General features: G+C 44.4%; 1 protein-coding gene and 1 long non-coding RNA gene across 7 annotated transcripts in view; one reads left to right on the top strand and one right to left on the bottom strand.

Moving 5' to 3' along the window:
* DLGAP1 (DLG associated protein 1) overlaps positions 1-25,530 on the top strand; it is a 793,561-nt gene that overhangs the window by 428,213 nt on the left and 339,818 nt on the right. The window lies entirely within an intron of this gene.
* LOC147346106 (uncharacterized) overlaps positions 1-25,530 on the bottom strand; it is a 39,691-nt gene that overhangs the window by 1,335 nt on the left and 12,826 nt on the right. The window contains exons 2-4 of one of the 3 annotated variants that reach the window (XR_015153939.1): positions 18,752-18,799; positions 17,768-17,902; positions 16,422-16,529 (exon numbers count right to left, since the gene is read on the bottom strand). The exons of 1 other annotated variant lie outside the window; for it this stretch is intronic. This is a non-coding gene — a long non-coding RNA (uncharacterized LOC147346106). The remainder of the gene's footprint in view (positions 1-16,421; positions 16,530-17,767; positions 17,903-18,751; positions 18,800-25,530) is intronic. One more of the 3 variants, XR_015153938.1, reaches the window with a different exon arrangement.

Genomic DNA, 25,530 nt, shown 5'->3' with positions numbered 1-25,530 from the left:
ATGGGGTCGCAGAAGAGTGGGACACGACTGAAGGGACTTAGCACAGCACACAACACGGACATATTCTAATAGATAATGTTCCTGAGCTCACATACCAGGCACTGTGAAAGATTTCACATGTATCAATGTTAACTCCCTTGATCTTCATGTCAGTCTGATGATGTAAATATTCTTACTATTCCCATCTTAGAGACTGGGAAACAGAAGCACAGAGAGGTTAGTCAAGGGTAGGTGAGATTCAGACCCAGGCTCTCTGGCCTCAGAGTCTGGCTCTGAGGCTCTTAGCTCAGATGTAAAGAATTGGAAGGGTTTTTGAAAAGAAAACAAATATGATAAAAGGCTACCCCATTGTTTGTTAAAAGCAACCAAACTCAGTTGTTAGGGAGTCACTTTCACTGTTTCCTTTGGAATACTGTAGACAGGTTCCAATCCCTTTGTGCTTCTGCAGAAGACTGGATGGGTCCTTCTGTCCACCCCAAAGGCACACCAGGGACCCTCTCGATGAAAATGTGATTCTTACAGATGGCCCACAGGCACACGGAAAGATGCTTGACATTACCGTTACAGAAATACACATCAAAGCTACAATGAGTTACCACCTCACACCAGTCAGAATAGCCATTAAAAACTCTTCAAATAATAAGTTCTCTGATGATACCAAAATCAAAATAGTGTCTCGTCATTAAATGAACCCAAGCCTGGCACTCTATGAAGTCAGACTTTTCAATACCCAAGTAAAGTTTGTTTTTCCTTTTCTCCTTCCTTCCTCCTAAAATATATATTTCTCAATTTAACCTCTTTGATTCTCGGAAAATGACAGAACAGCAGATTCAGAAGTCGAGGAAGACTATAGGACTCAGTGAAATTAAGATAGAAGATTGATCCCAGAAAACTAAATAACCAGAAAAGAGATGTGAAATAAGAAGCTGAATGGAGAACAGGAAAGACAATGGGGGCCAATTTTCTGTGAAAGTGAACAGGGAAGAAAGCTGAAATGAAACCACTTCATTTTTATTTTTAATAGCTGCATCAAGAGATGGTTTTCCTAGGGGGGGGGGAAAAAAACACCTTTAAATGTTACTAGTCCTGATTCTCATCCTTTAGACTGAATCTTCCTCACCAGGTGCCCCATTTCCCAAATTCTATCCGAACTACCACCCCCCATATCTAGTCCCTAGAGGGTATATAAGGTGCAGAAAAATATTAATTTTCTTCATGGTTTGGACAAACCAAAGAATTTTTCATAAGAATTTTTTAAACGATTTCAATTTAAGAAACATTAAGGATAGATTATGTGTTAGGATTAGCTCAAATGGTAGAGCGCTCGCTTAGCATGTGAGAAGTAGTGAGGTCAATGACCACATCCTCCATTAGGCTTTGGGCTTCCCTGGTGGCTCAGATGGTAAAGAATCTGCTTGCAATGCAGGAGACCAGGGTTCAATCCCTGGATCAAGAAGATCCCCTGGAGAAGGAAATGGCAATTCATTCTAGTATTCTTGCCTGGAGAATTCCATGGACAGAGTTGCTGTTCAGGCTACAGTCCATGGGGTCACAAAAGAGTCAGATATGACTTAGTGGCTAACACTTTCACTTCCATGGATTAGGTACTATACAAAATAAATTTCTGCCCTTGAGGGGGAAAACAAGCCCAGAACGGATAAAGGTTTCTGGTTGTGACTCTGGCTGCAGACTGGCCCAAGGAGGGGCACCTACAGCCCATCACATTTTGGTCCCTTCCTCCTGTTCAGGATGGATGTGAGGCTAGGTTACAAAGGGACAAAGACAAGCCCTCTCTAAGGCAAATGCAGTTGTTACAGATTCATATCTAATAGATGTGCTCATCCTTGTAAGAACTCACTTCCAAATCGGAATGCGATTTCCCCAGGTCATCTCTTCTGTCTGGGGACCTGCCGGACCTCTGCTCCTCTGCAGCCTTGCCCTCCCAGTGAGGAGGTCATCTCAAGGAGAGATGGACAGCTCGGACCACAGTCAGATGCCTGCCTCCTGACACCAGCACTTATAGCTCTGAGGCCTCGGGCAAGTGATGTAACCTCTCTTTTGGCCTCAGTTTCATCATTCAGGAAAGATAACATCACTGAGGATCATTAAGACCGTGTGTACAAATAGCTGGGCACTGGGCCTGGCATGTAGTGAAGGCTCTCAGCAAGGATTTGCTTCTCTTAGTGTTAATCAGATGGGTGACCCTGAGTGACCCTTCTCTTATATAAAGGTATTTCTCTTTCTCCCTGAATCCCAGGAATCTTCCAGCTTCTGATCTTACAGTTTTCCCCTCTGCCTTTTCTTGAATTCTCTGTCTCCATATTCTGGAAATGAACCTTTTATCTTCACCTTTTATTTTCCATCTGGCCTGTTCTGTTAGTCATACAGTTGTTAAGACTCCTTCCTCCTCTGCTCAGCTGTGGCCGCCCCAAGGGTCTTGCCAGCATCTCAGTTGAGGCTGAGTGGCGCCATGAGAGAAATGACACATCCCTGAGTTCACACCAGAGGCCAGGACATTTCTCTCCTGTCTGAACTGGTTTCCACGTCAATTTTGAGCCTGGTATCCTGTACCATAAGGCTTCCCAGATAGCTCAGTGGTAAAGAATCCACCTGCCAATGCAGGAGACTGTGGTTAAATCCCTGGGTGGGGAAGATCTCCTGGAGAAGGAAATGGCAACCCACTCCAGTATTCTTGCCTTGGAAATCCCATGGACAGAGGAGCCTGGCAGGGCTACAGTCCATATGGTGGCAGAGTCAGTCATGACTGAGTGACTGAACAACAGGGATCAGTCCCTACACTATGTTCCTCATCTGGCAAGTGAGAACCCTAGAGCATGGGCCAGCTGTGAATTCCATCGAAGGTAAGTGTGTTTGCCCCAGGTGGCAAGTTCCATTCACTCTCTGCTCTTCTGATTTACTAGAATTTAATCATCATATCTGGAGAGGGGAATGGCAACCCACTCCAGCCAAAAAGGTTGTTCATGTAGCAAGTATGTTGTGCAATCAAGTTCTTAGCAAAAATGAAGAAGAGATCGTCTAGTTTTACTTACAACCAAACTTTTTGGCCAACCCAATATTTCTGTGTTTACTGCATGTTTAAAGTATTGTGGCAACCAGCAGACATCGCCTCCAACAAGGGAAGAAAATGCTCCGCAGCTTCATCTTGACTTTCTCCTCCACGACGCACTAAGGTGTCCGCTCGCTCCTGCCAAGCTCCTTAACAGACTAAAGGATCTTTTACATGCCATTCCCTGTGCCCCCTCTCGCCTCCCTTCTCAGGAAACACAAACCATCTCACTCATCTCAGATCCTCTGTTTGTTATGTGGACTGCACATCTGTCTTTTAAGACTGTAAAGAGAACAAATAGAAGAGGTTTCAAGCAAGCTGATGCCTGTTCAGAAGTCTGGATGATGAACAAAAGGGTATAATCTTAGGGCTAATCGGTCTGTTTAAAGATACATCTAGGCCTGACTACAGTGCCAGTGCTTGATGTTGTTGTCCAGAAGCTCAGTCATCTCTGACGCTGTGCGACCCCATGGACTGCAGCACACCGGGTTTCTCTGTCCTTCACCGTCTCCTGGAGCTGACTCAAACTTGTGTCCATCGAGTCGGTGATGCCATCCAACCATCCCATCCTCTGCCATCCCCTTCTCCTCTTGACTGCAATCTTTCCTAGCGTCATAGGACTTGAGTTTACCTGAACTAGGCAGTTACCTGTCTAAAGTCCCAAGCCAGATAATGCTCTTACACCCCAGCACTCCTTAGTAAGGCAGTGCTGGGAGAGACATCAAAGTACTGACTTAAATGGGGTCCACTGAATCTATTGTAGCGTTACAAATTACCCCAAAACTTAGCAACAGCAATAACCATTTACTATCCACCCAGTTTCTGTCAGCCAGGAATTCTGGGAGTGTTTACAGTTGGCTATCAAACAACACTGAGGCGGGGGTTAGTGGCACAGACCCTCTGCCCCCAGTTGAAAACCCACTGTAACTTAGTCAGCCCTCTGCATCCCAGGTCTTCCGTATCCGTGGTTCCACATCCTCAGACCCAACCATCCACAGACTGTGCAGCACTGTCATATGTACTGTTGAAATAAACCCATTTAGAAGTGGGTGCACGCAATTTAAACCTGTGTTGGTTGAGAGTCAACTGTATCTGCATGTTCTGGCTCTGGCTCTCACGAGCTTGTGCTGACGATGTGACCAGGGGTCTAGGTCTCCCTTACACTTCACAGGGGCTGGCGGATTTGATTCTGAGATGCTTCATTTGAGTGCTGGGCGAGTGAACCAAGGTCACTCTGGTTGTGGCAGGAGGCCTCAGGTCCCAGCCATGTGGACCTCTCCACGGAGCTGCTTCCCCCAGAGCAAGTGACTGAGAGCAGGGCACCAGCCACAATGGCATGGATGTCCCAGCCTCAAAGTCTACAGAACAGGTGGTAGTGGTGTAGTTGCTCAGTCTACAGACTGAGACCCCACAGACTCCAGCCCACCAGGCTCCTCTGTCCATGAGATTCTCCAGGCAAGAATACTGGAGTGGGTTGCCATTTCCTTCTCCAGGGGATCTTCCCAACCCATGCTTCGAACCCAGGCCTCCTGCATCGCAGGCGGATTCCTTACTGACTGAGCTATGAGGGAAGCCCCAGAAAACAGGGCACAAGCCAAAACAACATGAATGACCCAGCCTTAAAGTCCCACATGGTCAAGGAGTTTCTGTAACATCCCCACTGGTTCACAGGTCAAACCCTGTTTCATGTGATAAAGAACTAAACAAGTGAATCTCAGGAACCAGTGGTGGTTAAGGACCATCTTGGAGACTAGGGACCACAACAATAAAAAGCTTGTAGTAAAATAAAAACTCATGTAGTTATAAATTATATGAGTTTATTGAAGAATTGCTCGCTACAACTTGAGAGTGTTATTTTTGTTGAGCCTCAGGGGTCAAGACCCTTTACTCTCGAGTTCAGCATGTTTCTGGATTCACAGCATGTTACCACCACTGGGCTGGCACAGACTCTCTTACTATAATTCCATGTTTTTTTAAATGGAGAATTTCCTTAATGTTAGCCTTAATGTCTTACTGTAAGCTACATGAGGTTTGAAAGCTATTTTTTAAATGATACAGATGATCTTACTTGCAAAGCAGAATAGAGACACAGATGTAATGAACAATATATGGATACCAAGGAGGAAGTGGGGATTGGTGGAAGGAATTGGGAGTTTGGGATTGACACGATGGGTACTGTGTATAAAATCGATAACTAACGGGTAGCCTAGGGAACCTCCTTAATGCTCTGTGGTGATCTGAATGGGAAGGGCGTCCAAAAGGGAGGGGATACAAGCGTGTGTGGGCTTCCCAGATGGCTCTGGTAAAGAATTCACCTGTGATGCAAGAGACACAGGTTCAATCCCTGGGTCAGGAAGATTCCCTGGAGAAGGAAATGGCAACCCACCTCAGTATTCTTGCACGGGAAATCCCATGGACACAGGAGCCTGGCGGGCTACAGTCCATGGGGTTGAAGAGTCAGACATGACTTAGTGACTAAACAGCAAATATGTATATGTATGACATTCATTTTGCTGTACAGTAGAAACTAACACAACATTATAAAGCAAGTATACGCTGATAAAATTTTTTTATATGCATAAATGGGATTGTGCCATAGGTGTTTGTCTTTCTGAAGTGTATGCTTCGTACCACGTTTTAGATATCTATTCCTGTCCTTATTTGTAGGTCAAATTCATTGCTGCACAATTCTCAGTCATATACAGAGGTCACATTTTACCTGTCTCCTCCCTTCTTGTTGGTTACCTTGTCCTCCAGTCCCCTCTCCCTCGGGCCACACAGTCTTGAACACAGCGTACACCAGACCGTGGCCACAGATCGCCACCTCTGCCTTCACTGAGCTCCAGTCCATCACCTCCTGCCTGGATAACCCTGCCACCTGTAATTCCCAAGGTATCTGCTATAGTATAGTCTCACCCAGCAACCAGCAATGATGCTTTTAAAGAGTGAGTCATCTCATGTCATCCACTTGCTCCAAGCCCCGAGGGGCCTCCCATCCATCTCTGTGACATCTGACTGCCCGCCCCGGGGCCGCAGGGCCTGGTGTGGTCTGGACCCTGCTCTCCTGCTGAACTCTCCCTCCAGCCTTCTTGCTTCCAACACTCCAGCTGCATAGATCTCCCTTCTTTAATTCTTCATTCCAGCACATTAATTGAGCGACCACTATCTGCCCAGCATCCTTCTAGGTACCTGGAGTACAGCAGTGGACAAAATAGGGCTTCATTCCGATGTCAGACACCCACCAAGCACCCAGGCTCCTGGCCTGGCCCCTGCTGTTCCCTCCCCACCTGCAGTGCTTCTCCCCACATTTCTATATGATCGCCCCCTCTCAGCATGTGGGTCTCAGCCCAGGCTCCTCCCCAGAGAGGCTGTCTCTGACCTCCTCATTTCCTCTCCCCACAGGCTACCTTATTTTCCCTCAAATCCCCATCATAACTGACATTATAGGTTCAGCTCTTCAGTATCGGCTCCCTGGCCAGACTGAAAGATGCAGGAGGACAGGGCATTTTTTATTGTTTCCAGTGATTGGGTCCACAACCGCAAAGTGCCGACTGTTTTATATTTGTGTTTGTGTTCTGACGCTTGTGTTACAGCCAGGAGCTCAGATGACACAGCTCTCAGCGCACTGGCCTCAGCCACACCAGCTCATCTGCTGCTTCCTATCCACACCGAGCTTGGAAACTAGACAACCACAGCTCACAAATAGCAGCCAGTGACTGCCCAGCGCTTTCATCCTCATGACAATCCGATCAGTTGCAGTCTATTATTATCCCCACTGTTCAGTTTAGGAAACTGAGGTTTGAAGAATATAAATACTGCATTTCTGGTGACTCAGCTAATAAATGTCAGAGCCAAATTAGAATCGGCACAGCCTGGCTCCAAAGCCCTCATGCTTAACCATAGTCATGCAAGCCTATCCCTTTCTAGAAGTGCATAGAAAGAAAGAAAAATTGACTCAGTGTGTTGGAGAGGGCCACCTATCAGGAAGGGGCATCAACTTTGATATATGCCCATTTTGGTTACTTCTGATTCAGCACTGCATCTCAGGGAGATCACAGTATCGTGTGTGTGTGTGCCCAGTCATGTCTGAGTCTTTCTGACCCCATGGACTTAGCCCACCAGGCTCCTCTGTCCATCAGATTATCCAAGCAAAAATACTAGAATGGGTTGCTATTCCCTTCTCCAGGGGATCTTCCTGACCTAGGGATTGAGCCCATGTCTCCTGTGTCTCCTGCATTGGCTGGCGGATTCTTTACCACTACCTCACCTGGGAAGCCCTGCAAAGATCCCAGGGCTATTCAAAACAGATAACTAACAAGGACCCACTGTGCAGCACAGGGAACTATACTCAGTATTTTCTAATAACCTATAAGGGAAAAGAATTTGTAAACAAGTTACAATTATCATTATATTAATATCACTATTATTATATTATCACTATAATATATAATATCACTATATTATAATATAGTCAAACTAGTTTGTATCTTTTTTTTAAGAAATCGGAGTAAAATGAAGGAAATAGATGTGAAGAAACCATTTTTTAATATAATTAGCAATCAGTCCTTAGACGTTTGAACCTGGAGAAAGTGAAGAACAAGGTCAATGGCCACTTCAAAGAATAATTCACAGGTTTAGAGAGTGGGCGAGCCTAAAGTGCTTTAAAGTTTCCTCCTTGTCATAACGAAAAGAAAATTCTGCCATAGAATCAGTGACAATGCATATCAATATTGTTTGTAAATTAAGCTATAACTATTAAGAAAAACTAGCAAACAAGAAATAAAGAGTTTATAATAAATCTTTTTCTGCTTTAAAAAAGAATCTGAAAAAAAATAGATATATATGGAGAAGGGCATGGCAACCCACTCCAGTATTCTTGCCTGGAGAATCCCCACGGACAGAGTAACCCGGTGGGCTACAGTGCATGGGGTCGTAAAGAGTTGGACACGACTGAGCAGCTACACCCAGCACAGCACTATGTAGGTGTAACTGAACCACTCTGCTGTGCACCTGAAACTAATACAACATTGTGATCAGTGATTGTTGTTTAGTCACTAAGTTGTGTCCAGCTCTTTTGGGACCCCAGGACTGTAGCCTGCCAGATTCCTCTGTCTTCAGTTTAAAAAAAGAAAAGAAACACAGAGTATCAGGGGCTAAATTCTAGGTGTGTAAGCTATATTCTCTAAGCAGAGTTGCAATACATGCAGGAGAGTAACTTGAAAGCATGCGTAAAATCACATGATCTAGAGCATCCCCTCCTCCTCCTCCATGCTTCCAAAGCTGACTTCTCTTGGGGGTACCCAGGTTTAGCCTCCATTCACAGCTCATTCTTTCCCTGTTCATAAGCCCTCCATGTGCTCCCTCTATGAGTCTCCTGCAAACTGACTTTTAATAAGAGTTGGGGCAGGTAGCTTGATGTGTCAGAGCTGACTTGAAACACCCACACAAACTGACCATCTCTCTCTCCATCAACATCCATCAGCTTTCAACATGAGGATCAGAACTTCTCAGTCTTGGGTTTTCACTGCTGAGCCTTTGCTCTTGGAGAAGCTGACAGTTTTCGTATTACCCCATATAGGTCTCCAAGCTGAATAGGTCTGTGACTATTGGAGGGTTGGAACCTTTCTAGAATGCTCAACAGTATTGTGTCCATTCATTCATTCATTCAAACATCATATTTAGCTTCTTACTGTAGACCAGAAGTCCTGCAAATGTGATCAGACAGACCCCTGGGCCTTCACTCAAGCCATTTACTGTCTAATAGACAAGAGTGTACCCAAATGACTGTGACACTGTGTTGCTAGGGAATCATGGAAGAATGCGTATGGAATTACAGAGGCACTTGGTAAGGGTGAGGGAATACCTATCTAGGAACAAAGGGGGAATCTCTTCCTTTTCAAATGCGAGACCTGTTATGGGGAGATGGGCATGTGAAAAGTCCAAGATACAGGAAGGGGAAAGACTCATCTCCAGCTGGGAATGACATGATCTGTAGGGAGAACCTAGAATTGATATGTCTCTAGAGTGGCGAAGGGTGGGGGGCACAGAACAAGGAGGAAACAGGAGTAGAGCTGAGAGAGGCAGGGTCATGCCAGCCTCAGTGATGGTGAAGGTTCGGGAATTGATTCGTGTCAGGATGAGATCACCGCTTCAACAGACCGACTTGTGTGTGGAGACTGGACTGGGAAGGGGATAATGGGGGGCACCCAGTGAGTCTCAGGGGTTCAGACTATATCCCCATAGCAAGGTAGGACTCTTACGATGGTGGCTTGACCTCTAGAGGATGACCCCAAGATGGCTGCAAGGAGAGAACTATTATTATGGGCTAAGTGTTTTTTATTAGAAACAATTAGTGAAGTCAAAAATTGGGGGTATGGGATTTATATGAACACAACATTTTCTTTTCCTTGGTAAAAGATGGCTTCTCCAACCCCAAAGCCAAAGTGGAATAAGCTTGGACTTTGGAAGGAGAGCAGGTTCAAAGCTATATTCTAGCACTAACTGTATGACCCTAGACAAGTTACCAAACCTCTCTGAGCATCACAGCCCTCACCTGCAGTGTTTTACTGTCTACACACAGCTCTGATCCACTGTTGGGACTCAGACCCCAGGAACTATGAGCCATTTACATTGCTGTTCTCATCATCATTGCTTTGCAAAGAAGAGCTAGACAGAACAGCAGATGGACCAGTCAACCTTTCTTGTTGGTGCTGAAACTGGGACAAATTGTGCCATCAGCCCATCTTTGGACATAGCTTGCAGTACCCCTGACACTCCTGTGTGCAAGTGTAAGTGTTAGTCACTCAGTTGTGTCCATCTCTTTGCGACCCCATGGACTATAGCCTGCCAGCCTCCTCTCTCTGTGGAATTCTCCAAGCAAGAATAATGGAGTGGGTAGCCGTTCCCTCCTGCAGGAGATCTTCCCGACCCAGGGATCAAACCCAAATCTCCTGTGTCTTCTGCATTGCAGGTGGATTCTTTTCTCAATGAGCCACCTGCTTCCCTGGTGGCTCAGATGGTACAGCGTCTGCCTACAGTGCAGGAGACCCGGGTTCGATCCCTGGGTCAGGAAGATCCTCTGGTGAAGGAAATGGCAACCCACTCCAGTACTCTTGCCTGAAAAATCCCGTGGACAGAGGAGCATGGTAGGCTACAGTCCATGGGATCGCAGAGTTGGAAACAACTGAGCGACTTCACTTTCACTTTCTTTTCAACAAGGTATGAGGCTAGATCCACTGGATATTTAAACACTTCTTGAAAAGCCTTGTCCTTGTCTGTGACCCCCAGGGGCCTCCTCTTTCCTGGAGCCTCCTGGCTTATTTGCTGTGTATAGACCTTGAAAGCATTCCCTTCAGGCCCAGCACCCTTAGGGAAATTCATTTGACTGCAGCCTCCTCTTCCAGTGTCACGTGTATGGTCCGTAATCACGATGAATGAAGAAACCACACTGGAAGTACCTGTACTTTGTCAGTACATTTTCTCAGTAAATGCAGTTTTGTTTTTAGTGACTAGGCAAAGTCACTAAAGAAAAGTAACAGTTAGTAGATCTACGCGGAGAAACTGTCTTTCCACAGTGCTCCCTGCCTGGGGCAACTCAAAGATCTGTAGTTGAGAGTTTAAGAGCTAGCTCACTTGACTGCTTTTAAAGACTCAGACTGACAATAGCAGGCTGTTGTCTTGAGACCAGAGTGTCTATGGCAGACTATTGCGGAATATTGCACAGGAAGATACATCTCTTTCGAAAAGAATGTCAACTCAAGGGGAGTCTCTTGGACTGCAAGGAGAATCAAACCAGTCAATCCTAAAGGAAATCAACTCGGAATATTCACTGGAAAGATTGATGCTGAAACTCCAGTACTTTGGCCATCCAGTGCAAAGAGCCAACTCATTGGAAAAGACCCTGATGCTGGGAAAGATTGAGGGCAGGAGGAGAAGGGGGTGGCAAAGGCTGAGATGGTTGGATGGCATCACCAACTCAATGGACATGAATTTGAGTAAACTCCAGGAGATAGTGAAGGGCAGGGGAGCCTGCATGCTACAGTCCATGGGGTGGAAAAGAGTCAGACACAACTTAGTGACTGAGTATCATCATCAATTTAAGGAGCCTGCCAGCTTTTGTAGGTAATTGTGGCCACTGGGAGGCACTATCCCAAGTCCTGTTCTATAGCCCAAGGCCCTCCCCGTGTCCCTCAATTCTGTCTGAACAGATCAGGTCCCAAACCAGTTAGGGTGTGAGGGGGGAGTGTCCACACCAAGAGGGGATTGGACACAAGGTGAGCAGGCTGTGGTCAAGGCTGCTGGCCGATGACTGGGAGGGCCAGGAGCAGCAGCCCCCTGCCCAGGGCTGTGCTTCCTGCTCCTTTTTGCTGCTTTCTCTGTTCCTGTATATAAACTTAGAGGGAAGATCAACCCTGGACAATGGAGGAGACCCAATCATGGAGCTAACATTCTGAATCAATCAAGCCTGCTTTCTAAATTGACCGTGAAATTACCAAAAAAGGTATGAACAAGACTCCTTCACGTTCTTAGCAGCCATGGGGTCTAGAGAACAAATAGAGTTCAGATACAGAAGAGAGAACGTTCTGTCTCTGACCCCAGAGTTTTGACTGTAGGTTCTAACCCAAAGCATATACTTATTTGGTCATTGATTCATGTCTGTCTGCCTTACCAGACAGGAAGCTACAAGAAGGGAAAGGCCATCTGTTTTTCCCTCACATTTTATACAGATCTGAAAACTACTACCAGACTACTGTCTGGTCCTGCCCCTCACTTCCAATCCTGGAGGAAGGCAGGTGCCCAGAGAGGAAACCAATGACATCTGGTTCCCAGGCCCAGATCCAAGGTGGTGGGGGTGAGAGGCGGAGCAGGACAGCCTGGAGTGCTCTGTGCCTGAGTCCATCAGCCTAAAGTGCTGGAGCCAAAGTCAATGGAAAGACCACTTTGCCCTAATTCCGTCCCCAGCTCCCAAGCCTGAAGCTTGCATCTCACCTCTCCATGCAGGGGAAGTGAGGACGACCAGGCAGAAGCTGGTCAGAGGCTGAAGGGAGCACAGGTGAGGGTGTATTTGCCACCAAGCAGACAGGGGGAGTGGGGAACACTCAGAAGGACTGTTCCCCTTCAGGTGGGCACAGCCTCTGCACCCAGAAGGATGCTATGTCCCTCTGGCCTTCTTAGGGAAGAGAAGGGGCAGAGAATAGAGAAAACGGTGGAGATGGTACTTAGGCCCTATTCAGAAGCTACCTTGAAAGTGAGAGTATTAGTCACTCAATTGTATCCTACTCTTTTCTGACCCCCTGGACTGTAGCCCTCCATGGTCCTCTGTCCATGGGATTCTCCAGGCAAGAATACTGAAATGGGTTGCCATTTCCTTCTCCGGGGGATCTTTCTGACCCAGGGATCGAACCCAGGCCTCCTGCATTGCAAGGAGATTCTTTACTGTCTGAGCCACCGGGAGAAGCTACGTTAGGACCATTTTAGACCGGCTTCCACGTAACAATGACAAGAGATAAACAGTGCCCCAGTGCACAAGAGGGATGTGCCTGTTTCAGGATGCTTTGAGAGCCAGTGGGTCACTGGTGTTCTTCCTTGGTCGTGACACTGGCTGGTTTCCTACAGGTGCTTGGATCAATGTCCACGAGCTCTCCAGGCTGTTCTGACCCCATGTTTTAGTGTCCCTGGACAATGGTGTCATTGTCACCTCATCACACCTACTCTCATGGCTCTGCCTCTTAGGAATTGGTGCAGAGAGGGAGCAGGGGGAACAGAGGGATCCCCACTGAGTCCTGGGGACCACACTCTGAGGTTACCACCCAGAGTCCCAGGCCAGAGCATCTGGAGTAGCGACCCTGTGGACACCCCAGCAGGGTGGGGCCTTTCTGATGAAGAATGGACTCAGAGCTGCACAGCCTCAAGGGCAGCCTACACAAACTCTGAGCCTCTGTCCCCCACTCATGATGCTAAATGCCAAAAATGAACTAATGCAGACTTCTAAAACAGACCACTCCAAAAGCTGCCTCGAGAAATAGGAGCAATGGCTTCATTAGGAAAGTATTTTAAAATGCAAACCGCCTGGGAAAATATCTGCTGTGTATTCGGCAGTGGTGGGCTCAGCCCAGCACCAGACACAGTAACTGCGCGATAAGTTGTAACTGTCACTTCATTAAAACAGAGCTTTCTACAAGTTGATAGAAAAAGAAGAAAGTGCCCACAGCAGACAGTTCACAAAAGGCGAGGTTCAGACAGCCCACAAAGTGCATAAAACCTCTACCTCGTTAAAAATCAAATAATAAAACAACTCTTCCCCATACACTGAATTTACAAAATTTGCTTTTCTGTTTGTTGTATTTTAAGATAATGCCCAGTTCATTGCAGTTCAATACTCATAACCTTTCCGAAAAGTGACCTGCCAATTCATCTTACAAGATTACAGACTTTGGAAATATTTGTATGTACTTTGATACAGTAATTCTACATGTAGGGAATTCATTCTAAGAACATGCACAAATACTTATCTATAGAATGTTCCTCATACATTTATTAATGCAAAAAGCTAGGACTTATCTAAATATTTAACAAAAGATGTTTAGCTAAAGAGATCACCATACAATGTAAAGATATTCAGAGGCACCAATGATGTTGCAACTATCTTTGTTATCATGCAAAGATGGTCAGGAGAGCCAATACCATAAGTCCCCTACATATGAATGAGTTCCATTCCAAGAGAATATTTGTAAATCCAATTTGTTCGTGAGTCCAACAAAGTTAGCCTAGGTACCCAACCAATACAATCAGCTCTATAGTACTGTATTGTAACATGTTGTAATACTTTTCACACAAATAATACATTAAAAAAATGAAAAATAAACATTTTTACCCTTACATATGGTAACTTGATGAGATGGTTAGATAGCATCACTGACTCAATGGACATGAACCTGGGCAAACTCTGGGAGACAGTGACAGACAGAGGAGCCTGGCATGCTATAGTCCATGGGGTTGCAAAGAGTTGGACATGACTTAGCGACTGAACAGCAACAATAGTAACTTGAGAAATACAGTAGTACGGTGCAGCAGCTGGCATTGAGTGAACAGGCAAGAAGAGTGGAGGAGGGAGAGGAGGTGGGAGATGGTGGAGCTGAAGGATCATCAGCAAGAGGAGACAGAGATCAAGCTGCTGGTTTGCTCATGCCTGATGCTGATGGCACAGGTTGTGGTTCCTCGCTGAATTCAATTCTATCTACCCTCTTGAGGAAAAGGTGCAGTGATGTCTAGGTAGTCTGTGCCGGCTATATCACAGATGCTTTTACGCTTGCTGCTGGACATCCTGGGCTTGAAATAAAGATACTGCACTACCGTACTCAAAAGTAAACTGTAAAATAAAGTGCATAAACACACAACCACTCGTAGAGGATGCAGGCACATGACAATGTTCACCAGACACATGAATTAACTTACATGATCGGACATACAAATGCATGTTCACGTATTCGAAAGCTTGCGACTTATAGTTTCATAGGTAGAGAATTTACTGTATTGGGAAAGGGAGCTTGCAAAACCTAAATTGGGAAAAATACAAGCTGTGCTAACAGCGGCTGCCCATGTGTGGTGAAATTCTAAATGTATTGTTTTGTCCTGCTTCACAGCATTTTCTAATTTTTCTGTAGTGCATAAACATTGCTTCTATTTTGAGAAAAGCAATAAACAATCTTGACTTTTATGACTTCAGGGGATAGTCCAAGACTTAAATGCATGTCTAATCTGGGATCCCTTATCGTCTCACTAATATTTATAGAGAACTTATATATGCCAGACTCTGCTGGTGCTGGAAAGACACGCTTATTGTTAGCTGTTAACTATCGGCTAGTACTCGTTTTACTATTAACACGATTATCAGCATCGGTACTAGTCTACAGATCAGTATTAGTAGGGGAATGAGTGTAGAAATGTAAACAAGTCACTGGAGGATGGTATTGATATGTTTCAGCACAAGGAAATACAGGAGGGATCGCTAACCAACACTTGAGGAGCCAAAGAAAAGAGGGCTTCCTGAAGGAAGGGGTAATTACAGTTTAAGCCAAGGGGGCTGCTAAGGAAAAGGAAGGGGCCGTGTTGCTAGCAGAAGGAACAGCCCCGGCAGAGAAATTCACTAAGAGTCATGCTGCAAAGACCCTGAGGCTGTAGGCTGGGGTTAGGTGGGGAGGTTGTGGGAGGGGACAGAGTCAGAAGCAGGAAGCCTTGTAAGCTGTGCTGAGGACCCCAAACTTGACTCAGAGCTCCTGGATGAGATTTGCTCTGTGCTAATGTTTCTTGCTCCATGGGGAAGAGGCCCAGGGTCAGCAGGACTGGAGTTGAGCTGATCCCCTTCCATGATTTGGTGGGTCACATGCTCTGTTTCTCAGCTGCCAGTATTTGATCCTTGATAGATGTATGTTTCTATCAAGTCAAATACTGCTGCATCCGTATGTGCATGCATGCTTGATCGTGTCTAACTCTTTGTGACTCCATGGACTGTAGCCCACCAGGCTTCCCTGTCCATGGGATTTCCCAGGCAAGAATACTGGAGTAGGTTGTCATTTCCTACTTTAGGGAATCTTCCTGACCCAGGGATCGAACCTGAGTCTCCTCCGTTGGCAGGTGGATTCTCTATCACTGAGCCACCTGGGAAGCCCTCTGATACTGCTGCTAGTCTTCAGTTATCCTTCTAACTTTCTGAAGATCCAGGGTTTTGGCTAAATTTAGGTATTCCCCCAACCCTTCTTCCATTCAGTATGATCACCCTCAAACTCTTTCTGGGAAGAAATCTTGTTGCTACTCAGCCTCTGTAAACTCTTCTAATTCAGTAGAAGCTGCATGATCTGCTGCATCTCCTGGTCTATATCCTGTCTCCTGGGCTCACTAGTTTGTTTCTTCTGCAGTTTTGAAAGAACTTGACACCCCAGGCCCTGACTGAGGCCTTCCTTACGCACTGAACACCTGCCCTTCACAGAAAACTTTGACAAACACTGTAAGGCAGCTTTGCTAGAAGGAGACAACAAGAACCCATAGCAGAGAATTTAAAGTCAGTAGGAGATATAAATCTAGTCCACATTATGGCTGCTTCTGCAAAAATACACATATCATAGAGTTAGACAATGTTTTAGTGGATTTATCTGCCCCCAGGGAGCAATCAATGGACTCATTTCTCAGCATACACCAGAGCCCAGACAGTTCTGGAGGGGGCCTCCAAGTGGCAAGCAGCAGGGTCCCTCTCAGCCTCTGAATGTTGCCAGTGGATGAGAAGCGGTTAGGAGAGCATGAGTGCTTGCACTTAAGCAGAAAAGCACAGATGTAGCCTCGACTTAGATGAATCACACACCTTCACCCTTCACGGCCTCCTCTCTTCCCACACAGATGCAGTGACCCAAAGCCATCACTGGGACTGTCAGGACAGTGGGATTTGTTTTGCCAACTTATTCAAATTCACCTGCAAAGCCATGGGGGGAGAATATACTTCAGATTTCAAGGTCTGGGCTTAGAGAGTTGATTAGATTAGGTAAGCAACCTTATTTAAAGTTCCTTCCATCTAAAAAGGAAAAAACTGAACACAGAGCTACCATATGACCCTGTAAGCCCACTCCTGGGCATATATCTGGAGAAAACTAGAATTCAAAAAGATACATGCGCCCCAGTGTTCACTGCAGCACTGCTGCCAATAGCCAAGACATACGAGCAACCTAAATGTCCATTGACGGATGAATGAATAAAAAAGCTTCAGTACATATATACACAGTGGAATACTGATCAACCATAAAGAAAGAATGAAATACTGCCATTTACAGCAACATGGGTGGATGTAGAGATGATCATACTAAGTGAAGTGAGCCACACAGAGAAAGACAAGTATCATAATATATGTGGAATCTAAAAAAAAAAGAAAAACATGATGCAAATAAACTTATTTACAAAACAGAAATAGAGTCACAGACATAGAAAACAAACTTATAATTACCAAAGGGTAAAGGGGAGGATATACACACTGCTATAAATAAAATGATAACCAGTAAAGACCTACTGTGTATCCCAGTGAACTATACTCATTGCTTTGTAATAACCTAAATGGGAAAGGAATCTGAAAAAGAATAATATGCATAACTGAATCACTTTGCTGTACACCTGAAACTAACAACATTGTAAATCAACTATACTTCAATAAAAAATATAAAACACAAAGTGGGCAGATAAAGGATTCCTTCTGTAATTATATTAATGTTTATCTCAAAAACAGAATACATATTAATGTGTGAAATGAAGTAGTAAATATTTATGGTAACAATTTTTTAACATTTTTAAATGAATCATCCAAAAGGGCAAAAAAAGACAACTGTACGTGGAAATCATAAGGCAGAAGTGGGGCAGAGCTGCGGGAGGCGGGGAGGGCCTGCACTCTGGTACCAGACCCTTGTATTTGGCCCTATTTCCAAGAGTTACCAGCTTTCTTATGTTGAACAAATTATTTAACCTTTCCATCTCTTCATCTTAAAAGTGGGAAGGATCACTGTATCTACTTCACACTATTGTCAAGTGTCAGTGAGCTCATGTATCTAAAGGAGTTGGAACCATGCCCGGCACATAGTAAGGTCAATATACAAGCCAATTATGATCACCATCACACTTATTATTAGTGCATTCATTTTTTTCTATGGGGCTTTCCTGGTGACTTACGAGGTAAAGAATCCCCCTGAGATGCGGGAGACCCAGGTTCAATCCTTGAGTTGGGAAGATCTCTTGGAGAAGGGAATGGCAACCCACTCCAGTATTCTTGCTTGGAGAATTCCATGGACAGAGGAACCTGGTGGGCTACAGTCCATGGGGTTACAAAGAGTCAATACAATTGAGTGACTAACACTTTCACTTTTACTTCTATATTCATTTTTGTCGAAAGTAATAAATTAGAGCACTTAATTCCAACCTCCTTTCCTGCCTCTTTAAGAATATTTTTAAGGAGCACAGTGGACTTTTAGCCTATGACTGATGTGAGCAACATGCCTCTGTGTTCAAATGTTCCAGCAAGAAGAGATGCTCAAGCTCAACAACTGCCCAAGGGGATGTCAAGAGGTCTCATTCCAAAAACTGGATACCTAGCTTCTTAGTAATGAAAACCTGCATTATGTCCTTATAATCAGTTAACCTCAACAAATTTTTTGGGAGCCAGGTGCTGTGCTGGGAACAAGTAGATGGTACAGACAGATGCTGTGAAGAAGCAGGGAAAGTAGCAGTGTGGACGGGGAGGGAAGGAGGGAGGAAGGTCCACAAATGTCATGCGGAGGACCATGAGCTGCTCAGTGAGGAAGTAAGGAGACACTGTCAATGACGGGGAAGGCCATGGAGGAGTGGAAAACCCTTAAGCAGGTCTATCTTCAAGTTTGTCTTCTGTATGTCACTGGTTTACAAGTCAGATCGTCTCAGCTTTGTGAAAATATCCCCATGGGGAGAAACTTTATTGATGTACAAGTACAAACCTACATGATTCTAACATTACATTTTTTAAATGTATACATGCTGCTTAGTGACCTAGTGTCCCTTGGACATTTTACATTTGCCTTCCTTAAATTCACCTGCTGGTATCCTATCAATTTACTCCAGTGGACTTCATATTCAAAGACAAGACATTAATAGCTTCATTTATCTGGTCTTGTGGGATTTTACCTTGCCCCTTTGGCTGCAGAGGAACTCTACTTAATGCACTGTGGTGACCTGAATGGGAAGGAAATCCAAAAGGGAGGGGTTATGTCTATGTATGGCCAATTCATTTTGCTGTGCAGTAGAAATATAACATTGTAAAGCAACTATACTCCAATAAAAATTTTTTAAAAAACAGGAAAAGTAAATTAAGACACTCCAACATACTATCATATGAACTCCATAAAGAATATACAGAAAACAGTGAATTTTCAAATATGAAAAAAATAAAAGATAATGAATGTAAAAGAACAATTCAGTCTTGTCTTACTTATTCCATAGGAATGTTTCTTTCAGCATCAAAACACTAAATCATATGCATAGCTGAAGCCTAACATTTAAAACTTCTTTCATGATGTAGTAAACATCTGTTTAGGCTAAGGCAGTTGCAGCTGACTGCTATCCTCGTGTGTCACAATGGCACATTTCTGATTCTTAGACCAAAGCAACAGCCGTTTATCATGCTTAGTGAGGATGCATCATTCATTCAACAAATATTTATTTTTCCAGGCATTGATGCTGATTAGTATAATTATATATGCTCATTTGAATATGGAATGTACCATAATTTAGATTTCTTTCAGTAAAGGCATTTATACAAGAATAATATGCCCTTCAATCAAGACATTGACTTTCCAAAAATTTTATGATGTAAACATACTGTTATTCATCCACTCTCACCCCCTGGTTTTAGCACCTATTAGTTATTCTTGCCTGAATCAATTATTAACCAGCCTATGTTATCTTCTAATGATAGAATCATCATCATTTCTAGGTTCACTGATTGATATTCTACTGTAAAAAAAAAAAAAAACTTATTTATTTAGTATTGACTATATATTCTTATTTTATTCAATTCTATTTACGTTGCTGCTGAAATTTTCTGAATCTTTTGCCCCATATTTGGTCAGAGGGAGTACCTTCAGGCAAACCCTTATGTCATTTTGATATTTCCCAGCATTTCTTGAGCTTTTCCTTACTTCATGACATAACAAGAAGTTCCAGGATCATCTTATATTTTCCAGGGCCCAGTATTGGATTTTATAGAGAAGCCATTTCCCCAAGGAACTCTGCTTCCTTTTAGTCAAGAATGGTAGTTAGAACCCAAGACCTGGGTGATAAATGTACTCATAGCTATGACAGTGTTATTGCTTCCAGCTCCTCTCAATAGAACTAGGACATATATGTATGTGTGTGCTCATGCGCATGCACGCACACACACATATCTTTATTTACACATATTAAAAATCATTTGCTTAGACCAGTGGTTCTCCACCATGGAGATTTTGCCCCCAGTGGACATTTGGTGATGTCTAGTCAAGGCTATGGTTTTTCAGTGATCGTGTATGGATGAGAGAGTTGGACTGTGAAGAAAGCTGAGCACTGAAGAATTGATGCTTTTGAACTGTGGTGTTGGAGAAGACTCTTGAGAGTCCCTTGGACTGCAAGGAGATCCAACCAGTCCATTCTGAAGGAGATCAGCCCTGGGTGTTCTTTGGAAGGAATGATGCTAAAGCTGAAACTCCAGGACTTTGGCCACCTCATGCGAAGAATCGACTCATTGGAAAAGACTCTGATGCTGGGAGGGATTGGGGGCAGGAGGAGAAGGGGACGACAGAGGATGAGATGGCTGGATGGCATCACTGACTTGATGGACGTGAGTCTGAGTGAACTCCGGGAGTTGGTCATGGACAGAGAGGCTTGGCGTGCTGCGATTCATGGGGTTGCAAAGAGTCGGACACAACTGAGCGACTGAACAGACATATTAAAAATCAGAGACATTACTTTGTCAACAAAGGTCTGTCTAGTCAAGGCTATGGTTTTTCCAGTAGTCATGGATGGATATGAGAGTTGGACTATAAAGAAAGCTGAGTGCCAAAGAATTGATGCTTTTGAACTGCGGTGTTGGAGAAGACTCTTGAGAGTCCCTTGGACTGCAAGGAGATCCAACCAGTCCATCCTAAAGGAGATCAGTCCTGGGTGTTCATTGGAAGGACTGATGTTGAAGCTGAAACTCCGATATCTTGGCCACCTGATGTGAAGAGCTGACTCGTTTGAAAAGACCCTGATGTTGGGAAAGATTGAAGGCGGGAGGAGAAGGGGATGAAAGAGGATGAGATGGTTGGATGGCATCACTGACTCAATGGACATGAGTTTGGGTAAACTTCGGGAGTTGGTGATGGACAGGGAGGCCTGGCATGCTGTGGTTCATGGGGTCACAAAGAGTTGGACACGTCTGAGTGACTGAACTGAACAGACAATTCTGGTTGTTAGTGCTGGAGGATTGGGGCACAGAGCTGGTTACCTCTCCCATTTACTAAGTAGAAGCCAGAGATTCTAAATATCCTACAAAGTACAGGACAGCCCCCACAATGAAGGATTATCAGATCCAAAATACCAGTAGGGCTGAAGTTGAGAAGTCCTGACTGTAAGGTTATCTTGAATCTCAATCCAGCACCAGTGGTGGTTCCCACATTTCCTGTAACAGTGAGAAACAGAACCACCTCCAGCCACAGTGTGCTTACTTATGGGATTAATCCTCGAATACACAGAAAGTATATTTCTGACATGTTGTCCCATCTCTCTGCAGAAAAACAAACCTATGTACGTACTGAAATAGGATTTGTCTAGATGGGATTTTATTTTGGGTTTCTTTTTTTTTTTTTTTTTTCTTTTTCGGTCTTGGGGCTTCCCTGGTGGTGCAGATGGTGAAGAGTCCGCCTGCAATGCAAGAGGCCCTGGGTTCCATCCCTGGGTCAGGAAGATACCCTGAAGAAAGAAATGGCTACTCACTCCAGTATTCTTGCCTGAAGAATTCCTTGGACAGAGGATCCTCGTGGGCTACAGTCCCTGGGGTTGCAAAGAATCAGACATGACTGGGCAACTAAGCAGAAACAGCCTGAAGAGAGTCAAAGTTCTGTATTCACAACTTACTTGGGTTGTTTTTTCCTGAATCTACTTAATGCAGGAGAACAACCCGAGCTTTATTGGTTTGCTCTTCTCTACACTTGTAGCTTTGAAAATAAACTATATTTTTCTTAGGTCCATACGTCCTGGCATATGAAAGTCTTTAAGTGTATTTGCTATATTGGCCTGTGTGATTTTCTGGCTCAGTTTCTTATACCAAAAGAGGTTATTTTCAGAATATTGTTTTTTTTCATTTTTACAGTAATATGTAAATATGTAAAGTAATATTGAATGATCTTGCCCAGTATTACCCAGATTGCAAATGGCAAGACTGCAGATGTTAGAGTTCCTAATTTTCTTTACATTTGTGGATCATAAAAGAATGCTTCCCTGAAAAATGCTTTCTACTCCTATTGAGCTACAGAATCAACCCAAATTGCATCAGTACATTAGGAAATTAAATAACCCCTTTTACTACATAGTGACTGTAAGTGTAGCAGAACCACAATTTGATAAATGTACAAGTTGAATTTTTAGTGGCTAGGACTGTCGTTGCAAAGACAAAAGATTAATCATCCTGTCTAGCAGTTATCAGCACTGAAAGTTTCACTTTTGCCAGAAGAATGTAGAAAATTGGCATAAAATTACTTGTGTGAATCAGATTGTAGCACTTGTTCCGGAAAACTATTGGGGAGGGGATGCAATTGACAAGAAGTGATCTTGCCCTTGAAAGAAGGCGTGGCTATTGATTGCTGTCTGGTCAACAAGACCTTGTACATCAGTATCCATTGCTTCATGGATACCTTGCCATATATTGTATCCTTGGCTGGGGTGGAGTAGGATGGGAGAGCAAGCTGTGCTCTGGCTCCAAGTCCAGTGCAATCCAACACAGACATTCACCTCATAGCTATCAGGGAAAACTGAAGGCAGTAAGCAACACTCGATATACTCTGGAAAAGAAACGAGGCATAGACTGGTCATGCCAGCTGGGCCCAGAGGGAAGGTAGGAGCTTAGAAGTGATGCACTACAATCTTAGTGAACTCAGTGGCGTCCTGGCTTAGAACCCACCCATCGGAGGCATGGTGAGAGCAACCACCATGGCAGATCGACCCCATCCTACTAGTTCTGCCTCCAAGCATTTGTCAAGTCTTTCTTACATTCAAAGTGACTGATGTAAAGAAGCAGCTTTCTTTTCCCAGGCTCATAACATCTGCAGAAAATCATCAGGCAATGACCCTCCCCTCCCAGGCAGCTTTGTCTAACCACATGGCCTCTATTTCACAGTGTGTCTTGCACCAGCTCTTCGTTATTGGTGTCATTTTCTTCCTTTACTGGTTCAGAGCAGAGGTTTGAAATCAGGTGGATCTTTGTTCAAATCTTTGTCACAGAGACAAAGCTTTGTGGCCTTGAGCAAGAGCTCTGAATTCTTTGAGCTTCTATGTACTCGTCGTTAAATGAAAGTGATACCACTGCAACATCCTGTAAGGACTGAGATTATACAGGTCAAGCACCTTATTCAGCACATGCCTGGCATAGCACAGTGGCCACTACAGTTGTATTGCCCTACACTTAGTACATTTCAGCAGGTTCCTATTTGATAGCTTGACTCAAGAATCCTACTTGATGAATCCATCTTTCCACTGCCACCATGTTAATTTGGTAAACCAGAATGATGACTGTGGTACTCTCATGTGCAAAGACCATCATTAGCTCCTTCTTGTCAACCCAGCAAATTAAAAAACAAACTCTTCCGCAATCTAGCCTTGACCTAACTTTCCTGCCTTATCTCCCAGTTAAGGCCATCGGGGATCTTCATGGTCTTCTCCTGGTGCATGGTAGTGAGCTGCCCTTGCATGTGAGGACCTGGCAACATCAGTGAATGGCACCAAGGTCCTTTAATTAACTCCCAGGGAAGGGACACAGAATCTCCAACAGGCAACTTCCCACAAAGCTAAGGATGGGAGATATGGGGATTACAGGTCTTCCCCAAGTGCCTACCAAGGAGATTAAAATTACTCAAGATGCCTGTGAAACAGAGCGCCTGAGAAGGGGGCAAACCCTTCACCAAGCTTTCTAGTGGATCAACTGTGTCCACGTTCAGGAATCACTGACACAGCAGGTGTGTTATCTTGGCTGAGCTCTCATGGGCTGTGCATGTCTTAGATTATCCGAACGTTCCCCCTATCCCTTTGCAGAGCTTCACTGGGCCTGTGCTTCACTCTGGGGAACCTGTAGGCACCTGCACTGGAGAGCTGGGATACCCATTGCTGCTGGTCAACACAGGACCTCTCCTGAGCTCTGCTGCTTCTGCAACTCAGCTTCTCCATTGTCTTTCCATCGGCCCCTCCCTTTCCAGTCCTCCATCACTGGATCCCCAGTTCAGGGTTCCATCACTGCTCCTTCTATTTCAATCATCACCCCCAGTTCTCCTCTTTCCGCATTCCATGACTGCCATTGCCCCCCACCCCCCACTCAGGAGACAGTCCCCAGAGCAACACATAATGCTGTAGAAATCACACTTTCAGCAGAGAAAACATGTGCAGAAAGGCTCCAGAAACAAGATTTAATGGCCTAATAGGCTGCCCCTCTAGTTCTTGAATCAAAATTTCTGAACTTTCTTCCCCTGAATGTCACCTGGTTGCTTCTCCCCCCTTTAATGCCCCTGTTATATTCAGTTGTTAGCTGGCCGTTTGTCACTTTCCACCGACTCTCAGTGGCTAAAGAGAGCCTGGAAAACACTAACCAGGGCGTTTCTTATTTCAAAGAAACGGAGACTCAGAAAGGTGAAGCGACTGCTTTGGTGTAGGTGCATTAAAAATGAGAAATGTTCTGCGTGGCTACGTCTCCGTAGTCAGCATGTTTATGTCAAGCCTTTGTCAGGAGCGCTTCGTTTTCATAGTAACAGACACGATATTGTAGCAACAACAACAAGGCACACAGCCAGTGCACAAGTTAGGTAATAACAGGTAGGGCGTGTTTCAGAGCTCAGCTTGAATAGAGATGATTGTAAGGAACAAGGACAACACAGACGCGCCCCCAGCATCTCCATCCTTCAGAATGTTAACATCCCAGCACTTGCTTCTCTACCAGACCCTCTCGCCCCTTTCAGACACAAGGAAACCTGGAGAAGTCTTCCCTTTCTTTTTTCTTTAATGCAGATTAACAGAGGGCGTAGGGAAAGTGAGCGCCTTGAACCAGATTCACTTTTTTTTTTTTAACCTCCTTCCTAAAATCCATGCTACCACCACCACACCACATCCTCAGTCTGAGGGAAGATGTGTTTTTTTGTTCCCTGTGATCTTGTTATCTGACATTTTCCCTTTTCCTCCAGGTACTGACTTTCCCATATATAGTTTTCAGAATGTAATCTTAGTATGATTATTATTTACTCTAGCAGAGTATTCACTCTATATCTTACAGAATGCTTACAGAATGCTTACATTCTTACAGAATGCTGCATTAAGAACCACGCAAAATGGGATGATTTGAGAGAACAGCATTGAAACATGTGCATTACCATATGTAAAACAGATGACCAGTGCCAGTTCCGCGCATGAAACACGGCACCCAAAGCCAGTGCTCTGGGACAACCCTGAGGGATGGGGGGGTGGGGGGAGGTGGGAGCCCAGCGGGGGATGGGAGGGACATGTGTACCTGTGGCCGATTCATGTTGATGTATAGCAAAAAGCCATCACAATATTGTAAAGTAGTTAATTATCCAATTAAAATAATTAATTGAAAACAATTATTTTAAAAATATTGGGATTTCACTTAAGTTTTCATTTTGGTAATTTTTTTCATTTTGCTGATTTTAAATAAAAACTTGGAAACTAAAAAA

Source organism: Bos grunniens, chromosome 24 (assembly GCF_055505025.1).
Source record: "Bos grunniens cultivar Pamir isolate PY7600 chromosome 24, Bosgru_T2T1.0, whole genome shotgun sequence".
NCBI classification, from domain to species: domain Eukaryota; kingdom Metazoa; phylum Chordata; class Mammalia; order Artiodactyla; family Bovidae; genus Bos; species Bos grunniens.
Note: the sequence above shows the minus strand (reverse complement) of the source record. Positions and strands in the feature narration are given on the sequence as shown.